Source organism: Astatotilapia calliptera, chromosome 12 (genome assembly GCF_964374335.1).
Source record: "Astatotilapia calliptera chromosome 12, fAstCal68.1, whole genome shotgun sequence".
Taxonomy (NCBI): Eukaryota; Metazoa; Chordata; class Actinopteri; order Cichliformes; family Cichlidae; genus Astatotilapia; species Astatotilapia calliptera.
Genome location: NC_137433.1, coordinates 15,035,393 through 15,048,388, shown reverse-complemented (window position 1 = coordinate 15,048,388; position 12,996 = coordinate 15,035,393). Strand labels below are relative to the sequence as shown.

Sequence of the window (12,996 nt, the reverse complement as noted above, 5' to 3'; positions counted from 1 at the left end):
CGCACCGGCCGGTCACGACCGGCGGGGGAAAAGTCATTCGGGTCAGAACATGGGGTGCCACCATCATCCCACTTCTGACACCAATGTGGCGAGCTCAGACAACGAGGAGACGGAGGTGTCGTTTGGTCTTGCTTCCCGTGAGCTAGCCAGGGAGCACAGCCGTTTATTGACATCTGCAGAAGAACACTGCCGCTAGCTAACTGCTCAGCGCGGCAACCGCACAGCAACAACAACAACAACACACAAGGCGCCCTCTGACCCCAGAAGAACACACTGTCGCAGCGAGAGGGCGTCACCCGTCACTATGGCAACATAAACAAAACATAACTGTACAAACAGAACCCCGAACAGCCCTGACCCGCTACAATATGCTGCTGAGAATATAGCCCAGAAGAAGCGTATAGTATAGCTTTTATTTTGGAAAGAGACATTTCTCTGTAATAAACTCTCTTTTCCAAAGATGAGTGATTCCTCAATCAGATACAGGGCTTGCAAAATCGCTAGCCCGATGTCCCGGGGCTAGCGATTTTTCCAGTCGGGCTACCAAAATCTATCTCTGCCCTGCCCGTCGGGCTATTGTAGGAAGGAAAAATATATGTCAATGCTTTTGCATTCTTTCGGAAATGTAGCTGGGTAATTATGTCATTGGCATCGGTGAGCCACTGTCAATATGTGACATATTGAAATCGCATTTGAATTTGCGCTTGTTTTTTGCTTTCACTTTGCAATCGCGCGAACTGTGTATAGAGAGCGACAGCACTGATTGGTGAGTGATGATAATTTGCGCACCAATTCCTCTTATCAATCGTTAGCTTACTATGCAAACATGACAAGTGAAATCTCCCGCAGCAAGCTTAAACATATGAGAGGTTGATCGCGCAGAGAATCGCTGACCGTTATGTGTGTGTGTGTAAAAGCAGCAGGATATATATTTTAGTTCTGCTGAGCCAAATAAGACAAGTCAGGGTGAAGAAGTGACAGCCAAAGAAAAGCTTACCACAAAACGGAAAAGTTATGACAAATCAGACTATAAGGCAAAAAGAAAGTGCAGCTTTATGGTTTCATGGACAAAAGAATCTCTGTGGCTGCAATATGACGAGCTATATAACTGGGGCTGCACATAAGTGGTCTGCAGGTGCGCATTCGCTGTCAAAAAACCCCCCAAAAACGCGCACAAGATATGAAGTTGCAACGCGTGTTTGCATACATAAGATTTTCTGGAGGAGGACAGACATTTGTTTAAAACTCTTAAAGATGTCGAAGAAGCTCCTTTAAGCAATTACTTTGGTGTTCCTCCACCTCCAAAGAAATGTCAGAAGGAGTCCGAACCACAAAAGAAGCGCGTATTCTCGGAAAAGTGGTTGCAGGAGGTGAGCTGGCTTCAAACAAATGATGAACGCACAGAGATGTGGTGCAGAATGTGCCGTGAAAATCCCACTCTAGCGGACAAAAACAGTGCTTTTTATATGGACGCAAACGCGCGTTGCAACTTCTTATCTGGTGCGCGTCTTTTATTTTGACAGCGAATGCGCACCTGCGGACCACTTATGTGCACCCGTGTAAATAACATAATGTTCTGCCGGGTGTGTTGTTGGTTTTCTCTCGATTTCTGAGTCGACAAGCGCCTTTGTTACTGGGACCAGTCATTTTAAGAAAGGCCCCCATTAGAAGCCATGAGAAATGCAAGAAATGCATTATTGCTCAGTCTGCAATATCTTTCCCAGAACAAACACCAATTGCAAATAACATACTAAAAATAAACCTGAAAAATCTGTTTATAACAGCGTACTATGTTGCAAAGAGTGAACTACCACTGGCAAAATTTAGCAGTCTTTGCAAACTTCAAAAAGCAAATGGCCTAGATCTTGGTTCCACTTGTTTCTTACCCGTGACTTCAGTGGAAATTTCAAATTCAGGATCTGACACAGACTGATTCATGTCCTACACAGTTCTTACAAGTTCATAGAAATTTCTGTTCAATTAGAACCAAGTATTTGAGTTGATGATTGTAATTTTTATACAATGTTGTAATTTGTTTTTCAACAATTTTTTGATTAATGTTTTGTTTCCTTTACAATATTATACATTAAAGTATAATATTGTAAAGGAAACAAAACATCAATCAAAAAATTGCTCTCTTTTTTATTCGGGCTACTTACATTTATTTTGGGCTACCAAAAACTGAAGAGTCCCTGCCCGAAGGGCTACCAGGGATTTTGAAATTTTGAGAGCCCTGAGATATATTAATTTTTTAAATTACTTTTGTTTCAGCAACATTAAATTTAAAAACTGTACTTTTGAGTTAAAATATATATTTATAATTTTAATAAATGACAAATTAAAAAGGCATGAACATTTTTTTTGTATCGAAAAAATATCGAACCGTGACACCAAAGTATCGAACCGAACCGAACCGTGAATTTTGTGTATCGTTGCACCCCTAATATATGTATATATATATATATATATATATATATATATATATATATATATATATATATATATATATATATATATATTACCTGCACGGGAATGTGGACATCTTTGCCGCCAGTGACAAAGACTGTACAGGGAGTGCAGAATTATTAGGCAAGTTCTATTTTTGAGGAATAATGTTATTATTGAACAACAACCATGTTCTCAGTGAACCCAAAAAACTCAGTAATATCAAAGCTGAATGGTTTTGGAAGTAGTTTTTAGTTTGTTTTTAGTTTTAGCTATTTTAGGGGGATATCTGTGTGTGCAGGTGACTATTACTGTGCATAATTATTAGGCAACTTAACAAAAAACAAATATATACCCATTTCAATTATTTATTTTTACCAGTGAAACCAATATAACATCTCCACATTCACAAATATACATTTCTGACATTCAAAAACAAAACAAAAACAAATCAGCGACCAATATAGCCACCTTTCTTTGCAAGGACACTCAAAAGCCTGCCATCCATGGATTCTGTCAGTGTTTTGATCTGTTCACCATCAACATTGCGTGCAGCAGCAACCACAGCCTCCCAGACACTGTTCAGAGAGGTGTACTGTTTTCCCTCCTTGTAAATCTCACATTTGATGATGGACCACAGGTTCTCAATGGGGTTCAGATCCGCTGAACAAGGTGGCCATGTCATTAGTTTTTCTTCTTTTATACCCTTTCTTGCTAGCCACGCTGTGGAGTACTTGGACGCGTGTGATGGAGCATTGTCCTGCATGAAAATCATGTTTTTCTTAAAGGATGCAGACTTCTTCCTGTACCACTGCTTGAAGAAGGTGTCTTCCAGAAACTGGCAGTAGGACTGGGAGTTGAGCTTGACTCCATCCTCAACCCGAAAAGGCCCCACAAGCTCATCTAAGATGATACCAGCCCAAAACCAGTACTCCACCTCCACCTTGCTGAGTCGGACTGGAGCTCTCTGCCCTTTACCAATCCAGCCACGGGCCCATCCATCTGGCCCATCAAGACTCACACTCATCAGTCCATAAAACCTTAGAAAAATTAGTCTTGAGATATTTCTTTGCCCAGTCTTGACGTTTCAGCTTGTGTGTCTTGTTCAGTGGTGGTCGTCTTTCAGCCTTTCTTACCTTGGCCATGTCTCTGAGTATTGCACACCTTGTGCTTTTGGGCACTCCAGTGATGTTGCAGCTCTGAAATATAGCCAAACTGGTGGCAAGTGGCATCTTGGCAGCTGCACGCTTTACTTTTCTCAGTTCATGGGCAGTTATTTTGCTCCTTGGTTTTTCCACACGCTTCTTGCGACCCTGTTGACTATTTTGAATGAAACGCTTGATTGCTCGATGATCACGCTTCAGAAGCTTTGCAATTTTGAGACTGCTGCATCCCTCTGCACGATATCGCACTATTTCTGACTTTTCTGAGCCTGTCAAGTCCTTCTTTTGACCCATTTTGCCAAAGGAAAGGACGTTGCCTAATAATTATACACACCTGATATAGGGTGTTGATGTCATTAGACCACACCCCTTCTCATTACAGAGATGCACATCACCTAATATGCTTAATTGGTAGTAGGCTTTCCAGCCTATACAGCTTGGAGTAAGACAACATGCATGAAGAGGATGATATGGACAAAATACTCATTTGCCTAATAATTCTGCACTCCCTGTAGGCAGACGAGTCTGGTCCAGCACACCATCGACACCGGCTCTGCTCAGCCCATCCGTCTGCGCCCACACCGGCTGCCCCTCTCAAAACGGCAGGTAGCGGAAGAGAAGATCCGTGAGATGGCTGCGGCTGGGGTGATCGAGCCGTCCAACCATTTGTACACATATTTACAAATAATTCAACATTGTCAGCAATCACTCACAATCCTGGCACTGCCACGGTATCTGTCGTCTGCATTTACCACATGTGTACCTGTAGCAGTGAACACATCGCACAGTGGCCTGATTTTTTTTGCATCTGTGTTTGACCTGACACGTGGCCCTTTTTCCAGGGCTCGGTGTGGAGGGTTCTGCCCGAAGCAACTGATCTTTTCTTGCCTTCTTCGCAGCTACATGAGAGTGAGCCAACTCTGTTGCAAGCGCCACCAGGAAGTCCACCCGTCTTTCCTTCGTCCCGGTGCATGCTTGATACAGCACATGTGCATTCAGTGCTGCCATGTCAATCATGTTATAAAACACGGCGACTGGCCAGCGCCGTGTTCCTTTGCGGACAGTGTACTCCCGAACCATCTGGTCCATCACATCCACGCCACACTTTGTTTTGTTGTAAAGGGTGACAGTGTTTGGCTTTCTTTTGGTGGTGTTATCAGTCTGAACCACGCTGTGCATGCTGCTAAGAATATAGACTGTCTTCTTCCGTTTGGCCGCATACGCCGTCAGCGTGGCAGCAGAGGTTGAAAACACCTAAGAAATAAGATAAATTGTTATTTTCATAGCCCTTTTACACACAATGAAACACATAAACATAGAACCACAAAAGACCTGCAACATACCTGAGTGGTGAATTCATTGCGATCTGTCTGTCTAGTGGATTGAGGAATTTCCCTGCGAATCTTGTTGACTGTGCCGAGGATGGTGGTTTTCCGTCCAAGAAGTTTTTGCGCAAGTGAAAGCGATGTGAAAAAATTGTCCGTGGTAACATTTCTGCCCTTGTCTAGGAATGGTTCCATCAGCCTCATTACTACATTTTCAGAAAGTCTCTCCCCAGTGGGACGACTGGGGTCCTTGCCAAGATATGGGAAGACATTGCAAATGTACTTGGATTTTAGGTCGCAAGCCACCCAAAACTTGATCCCAAACTTGTCCGGTTTACTTGCAATATACTGCAGGAAACAGCACCGAGTCTTTGATGGGAAAAGCTGTTCATCACAGTAACTAATTTGAACTCGAATTAAATTGCTTATGTTTAAACAAGCTTTCACTTTCATGGATTTGACAAGATGCTATAATATGTAGTAGTAAAGTAAGTAGAACTTTCACGCTATTATGAATGTTTTATATTTACAACTTTGTACACTTTTGAGATAATTATACGTAAATGGGAGGAGAAAATATGTGTACCTCTAGAAGTAGTTTAATTAGTTGAAGTTAAAATAAAAGATTTAACCAGATTCAAAAACTTTAATTTAATTTATGAGATGAAAGTTTCATTTAAATTGTTTTGTACTTTAAAAATCCACCTTAGTCCAGTTTCATTTTACAATGACTAATAAATACATGAGCTGCTTGAACAAGTATAAGTCAGAAGTCTGTGTCCCTACTGCTGAAAGCAAATAGGTTCTTAGAATAAAAGGGATGTCCTGTTATGCAAATACTTTATGACATGCTCACATCTCCAGCATATATCTTACAAACGTCTTGGGCTCCTCATTGCTATGAAAGATTCTTCTAAAGACGACAACAATGGATAAACTCTTCACCTTCATCCTGCTCTTGCTGAATTTGTCTGGAACGCTTACCAAGTACATTTATGTTGACCAGAAAATGGATTGGCTTGAAGCTCAGAGTTACTGTCGGCAGAACTACACAGACCTGGCCCCTGTAAGTACTGAGAAGGATGTCAACAAACTAAAGCAGCTCTCCAGAAATGTCACTCACCATATCTGGATAGGACTGGTGAGAAATTTGCCAGGTAATGAGAACTGGAGATGGTCAGGAGGTGAAGTGGTGTCCAGGAATTTCTGGGCGGAAAATCAACCTGACAACTGTCAGGGTAATGAAGATCGTGGCTGTATGCAGGAAAGCAAGTGGTACGATGCAACCCTATTGTATCAAACAACCTTCTTCTGCTACAGTGCAGAAGTGGTGATGGAGGAAAAGACTTGGGAGGAAGCCTTGGAGTACTGCAGAGAGCGCTACAAGGACCTGGCCAGTGTGGCATCTGAGACCGAGAAGCTGCTGATCCAGAAAGAGCTGAACACACTTAACACCACTGAAATCGTCTGGATTGGCTTGCGTTTCCTGCCTGGGGACTGGCTCTGGGTGGATGGGCAGGAGATGGACTACGAGGCCTGGGGTCAAGGGGGAAAACCAATGTGTCCACAACCCAATATGAAGTGTGGAGCCCTACAGGTGACAGGAGCCAATAAGGGTGCTTGGAAGGCTCGTGACTGTGAGGACAGACTACATTTTGTTTGCTACTGAAGTAGTTTACTTTGCCAACTTCATTTGAATTAGCCTTTATTTACCTACGGTTAGCACAAATCTGTGTTTTATATATTTTATTTAATTGTATTTTCCCTCTTGATGTCTAATCTAGTTTCATTTCGATCGTGTGAGCATGACAAAGTCACCTTTCCATCATATTATAAATACTGTTTCATCATTTCTTTTCCAAAATCCAAAATCAGTTTAGTGTCACAATTTCAATTGATTTGATTGATTGATTGATTTATTTTTGATCACCTGATCTTGGCTGCTGCTGCTCCGAGGTTTACTGCTGTTTGTGGAGTTACACAACTGAAGGTAACAAAATGTAAGCAGATGTTTCATGAGTTGTCCTGTTCCATCCTCTACACTGACAGTACACTCTTTATGCTGTCTTTTTACTAGATAGTATGGAGGTGGAATTCAGTCAATGAATCTAAGCATCATCAGCTTAATATCAAATTCATCTCTGCTATACTTAATGTAACTTACACAGCTACATATTATTAATAACATTTCCAGCAACATTCCAATCTCCAATCTTTAAGCAACAAATATCTTAGATTACAAAAGTCACCTGGTTGTAATTACTAAATTGATTTACTTTTTCTTACTAATCCCGAAAAGTTGATTCTGTTCATCTGGACGTAGCGTTTTCAGTGGGAGAAACGTTTCGTCACTCATCCAAGTGACAGAAAAGGTTTCCTCAACTCTATAAACAGCGGGTTTGCATAATGACTGGAACTAACACCACTGAAGAAAAATGGGCTGTGAGGTCAGTTTCCTTGTCATTAAAATGCAAATTGTCATGACCATTGATCAATATATGATATATGTAAATGTTTAAATACAGAATACCTGTTTAAAGATGTCCCAAACACATTTACTGTGTAAGAGTATTTTTGTCTAATATATTTATAAACTCATTTACAGTTGATTATTTGCATGCTTCAATAGAGAAGCAAAAATGTTTATAATTAATTCATCACCCACAGCCCCCTGTGATCTATCCATCTGTGTGACTGATAGATATGATAGACATGACATACATTTGATGTTTACACAAAAATAAATAAAATATTCAACAAGCTGTAGACTTTTCTTATTATCGGGGTGAACATGGCCAGTGTCCAGCAGCCACGCCTCTGTCAGTGAGCCCCGGGCAGCTGTGGCTACAATGTAGCTTGCCATGACCGGTGTGTGAATGAGTGAGAGAGAAACCTCTGGCAGAACCAGGCTCAGTGAGGGGTGGCCATCTGCCTCAAACCGGTCTTGGGGTTTTTAAAATGATTCACTGGATGTGAAATAAATTGCCTTGTTTGAATTGTTTGTTGTTAGGCAATTTAAAGGCTCACTTTGATGTCAACTAATACACTTACATGGTCCAAATAATTTGAAATAAATATTTACAGGCAATCCTGATGGATTCATTTGTTTTGTCTGTGTGTGACCCCTAAGCTTGACCCACAGAGGAAAAGAAGCTTCTGATGAAAGTTTGACTTTCCAATATAGTGATGGCATACTCTTTGAAGACCTTAATAATGAGCTATTAAACGTATCTGTGGTCTAATGTCAGTATGACATCTGGGTCTTTCCATTTCTCAATGAGAGACTTGTACACCATATTAGTGAGAATTTACCATTTTCAGCAGGGATTTGAATTTTTTTAATTCTAGGCCAGATGGCATCGGCTTTTTCAGAAGAGCAGGACGAGTCAGCATTTTGAATGACATGCTTCACCAAGTTCTCGATACAGATTTCCACAGAAGACCTGTTTTTTTAACCTTTTCAGCCGCACTCAGGGCTGGATTCTGCATAGACTCGATCAAGTGCTTTTAATTATATGGATCTGTTTCCCGGTACTGGGTCCCGGTCATTCAGTAACATTAGTAAATGTTTTTATTTACAAAATGTTTTGCTATGGAGCTCTTGGTAAATGGCCTCATCAATCCTATTTAATTTATTTTTCATCTATATGCAGGTCTTTGATCCTGACGTCAGACAACATGTTGTCAAAGAGTAAGTTGTGGTGTGGAACAGGTGTAGTGGGACTTTTCTGCAGCATGTGAGAGCACAGCATGAATAAGTGCTCGCACACTCCTTTTCATCAGCCTCAAAAGAATTGCCACTAACAGCAGATGGTAATTTTTTTCCCCCAGTATTTGAAATATATTAGCTCAAACTCTTGTAAAAGTGTTTTGGAAATATTTTTAGTATCTGGTAGTTGGTCTCCATCATCTTCAGTTGTTCCACACCATGTGAATAACCTTGTTAGTAGGTTTCGCTTCTTTCGGAAGAGGTGATCTTTGAATATAGGAATGACCACTTCTTGTTGCGGCTGAGCTACGGCTAGTGCAATGATCACAAGATTAGGTAGAATATCAGCAGCTTTCTAATGCCTTTAAAAGATGCTACAGTAGTTGGAGTTTGTAAGGGTGCCATTTGTGAGTAGCTAATATCTGCCGAAGGGATGTTCGACTAATGCCACTCTCCAGTGACATGCGGCGAGTGCTACGCTGTGGGCTCTTGCTGAATGAAGCTAGGACAGCCACTGATGTTTCTTCATTAGTAAGTTTTATTGCGTCCACATTTTGGCAAATCCAACACTGAACCAGTTTCACGAAACTTAGCAAGCAGTTTGCTGACTGTAGCATGGGAGATGGGTGGTCTTGTAGTAGGGGTGGGTTTTGATAATCGATTTATCGATTACAATCGATTCTGGCTTGGATAACGTGATATTGATTCATTAAAATCCTGAATCGATTTTTTAATATAAATTTGTTTTGCCTTAAAAACCAGAATCTCAGGTGAAACCTCAGAAAATTTTGACAACGACCAAACAGCTAAAACAGTAAATGAGAGCAGGTACACGGATTCTGCTCAAAGGAGTAAACACACAGCGTGGACCCGCGGATCAGAATCAGTGAGATGTCGCCTATCTCACCCAAAAGCACGGACACGGTTGGGGCTGAAAGATCCAAACTATGCTTCACGTAAACATCGTCATGAATTCCCTCTGACTTTTGCTGTTTTGCTTCCACCACAATAAAATCACACTTCATGCACAGCTCACTCTCTCTTTCTCAGTGTACTTCAAGAACAGTTTCCCGTCTAAAAATCTGTTTTCTGCATTATTCGCTTGCTTGTTACGCACAAGTGATGTACCACTGATTTCCTTTCCGATCCGATACCAAGTAATATTCAGGGTGGCATCGACGATACTGATCCAATATGATACTTTGTACAAAAACGTATTTTATTTATTGTATCTCAAATTATAGCGTCATAATGATTACAGGACATCAGATTACTTGTTCTTATCACTTAATAATGCAGAGTTCATCATATAGAAATAAAAAACCTGAAGTCTATTTGAACACCTTGCCTGCCTGCAGCACTAAAGGACTCCATGAGAAACGTCTGTCTCGCCCTAGCAGCACCTGTCCCTCTCCTCCTCTTCAGTTCATCTCAACATACGCGCCTCATATTCTGTGATATGATTTACTCTGAGGTGTTTGACAAGGTTAGTGATGTTGCCACAACCATACATGCCAACCCTGCTGATTTTTCTGGGAGAATCCCGAATTTCAGTGCCCCTCCCGAAAATCTCCCGGAGCCACCATTCTCCCAAATTTTTCCAGATTTTCCACCCGGACAACAAAATTAAAAAACCATATCGCAGAATTCATAGCGCGGCCCAGCCAATTCCAGTTTCCAACAATGGCGGCAGCGACTTAGTTTTAATATTACTCTTATTTCTCTTTCTGGGTCGCAAAATTTTTTTTAACATATTTTCAGGTGAGAATGTAGCTGTGTAAACTTCAAATATCTGAGCCGACCGACACATCGTTTTCAAACCCCCGCGGTCTTTCACCACTCGGGTTAAACATGATATATAAGTCACTTTGATAACTTAAAAATGTTATTGTTTGGCTTTTTCAGTGTTTTATTTGTCCGTGAGTAAATCGGTTTGGCTGAGATTAAAGTTATTAGATTAGATTAAATTCAATTTAACTGTATTAATCCCTCGGGAGGGTTTTCACACAGCTGAATAAACGTCAAACAGAAAAAGATTAAACAGAAGAGTTTACGCCAGCGCCCGGTTATATTTTAGATAGCAAGGAGCCGACGGCAGAGTTTCACTCCACTGAGGGAGCTCGTGACGTACTACCCGGCTTTCCGGGTCCTCAGGTGGAAGCAGCCTCTGAATTTGGACACCCCCGCTGTTTCCGGGCCGGCCAATAATAACGGGGACATTTAACCTATTTTATCCGATAAATAAACCCTGTAAAATGTATCCCCCCCCCCCAACAGCCCTTTTGAATGTCTCCCTAGTATGCCCACAACACCTCACTCTTGGAGCACTTCTTTGCCACATGTATCGCAAACCACGTCTCAGCTTTTTGTGGAGATAAAATACGTTCACACAATTACGCTCAGCCATTGTTGTGAGTGCGCACGCCAAGGCACATATTTCGCACATGACTATGAAAGGCGGAAGAGGAAGTAGTTCCTTTGAATGTAGACAATCCGAATATATATTGTAATGACCTGGCTGGGGTTGTTAGCCAGATGCATTCTGGGTATTGTGTTGTCTGTGTTTTCTATCGTTCTGCTAGTTCCTATGTGTTTGATTCGCATGTTGTGTCAGTGTTATGTTAATGTAAGCCACAGTGAAGTTGATGTGTGTTCTGTGGAGTGGGTTGAATTGGCATGGTTGGCTGACACGCGAATCAAACACATAGGAACTAGCAGAACGATAGAAAACACAGACAACACAATACCCAGAATGCATCTGGCTAACAACCCCAGCCAGGTCATTACAATATGTTATACTTTCTTTCCACTGTGTTCCTGTTAATGATAAAATGGTAAATGGACTAGTTCTTATATAGCGCTTTTCCACTCTTCTGAGCACTCAAAGCGCTTTACACAACTTGTGCATTCACCCAAGCACAACTGACATTCACACACATTCATACTCCGATGAATGCATCGGAGAGCAATTTCGGGTTAGTATCTTGCCCAAGGATATTTGGCATGCAGACTAGGGGAAGCCGGGAATCGAACCACCAACCTTCCGATCAGTAGATGACCTGCTCTACCACCTGAGCTACAGCCACCCACTACAAACTACAAATTTGCTCTAAAGTACTAAAATATCGATATTTTAATGTGAGAATCGATTCTAGAACATAAATGATTGGTATTGGAGGAATCGATATTTCAGGATCGATCCGCACATCACAATTACGCACAAGTCTACTGTTGTTTACAGCGCTGTCGGCCGCTGTTTTTTTTCCTTTTACTTCTGAAAAGAAAACCTAATTTCTGCCATTCAATACGCTACTGAACAAATTTAACATTTTTAAAAATTATGCAAAACTCTTAGCCGTGTCTCTAATAAAAGGAAAATCACCTTCATGTTTTTCTGTGTTTTATCTTCAGCTACTTTGACACAAAGGCATCTGGTGTGACGCTTACACCTTTGATAAAGTCTTGCGAGGTTCAGCTTCCTTTTTATAGATACAAAAAGATGTAAATTTACTGATCTGAATTTTAATATTTCTGACTGTCGGAGGCAAAATTTCCCAGATTCAAATCGAATTAAACTGAATCCAATCCAATCCAATCGTGGATCGAATCGATTCAGAACCTTGTGAATTGGAATCGAATCGATTCTAGAAATCAGTGACAATACCCTGCCCTATCTCGTAGGGTGTCTTGCATTGAAATCTGCTGCAATGACCCGGTTACTGCATTCACCAGATATCAACACGATTTCGATCCGCTCCTCACGTGTTAACCTCTTCGACATGCCAATGGCTGTGAACAAAGAGAAACTTGTAAATAACTCATGAAAGAATAAAGTTATGTTGAAAGCAAGCACACCATTGTTTTTCTTGTGACATTACCAATAAGTTTGACGTGTCACATGGCCCTCTTCCTATAGAGATTGAAAATGTGACGTCATTCAGGGGCATAACCGCAAAGGATTCTGGGAATGGGTGGCAAGCGGTACTAGAGCACTGCAGGCTTTCACATGAAAACAGTCACACAGCAATAAAAAGAAACACAAAAAATTGCAAGAAGCTGTTGTATTATTAACTGCAATAGCCGGTCGCATGACAGCCACGGGAAGCAGACGGGTAAAGAGATCAGTTGTTATCGGATTACGTCATGGAAGAGAAATTGTTTAATGTAACTTACACAGCTACATATTATTAATAACATTTCCAGCAACATTCCAATCTCCAATCTTTAAGCAACAAATATCTTAGATTACAAAAGTCACCTGGTTGTAATTACTAAATTGATTTACTTTTTCTTACTAATCCCGAAAAGTTGATTCTGTTCATCTGGACGTAGCGTTTTCAGTGGGAGAAACGTT

At 41.1% G+C, this 12,996-nt stretch overlaps 1 long non-coding RNA gene across 1 annotated transcript in view; it reads right to left on the bottom strand.

The window, feature by feature from the left end:
* LOC113033019 (uncharacterized) overlaps positions 1–12,996 on the bottom strand; it is a 56,488-nt gene that overhangs the window by 1,171 nt on the left and 42,321 nt on the right. The window lies entirely within an intron of this gene.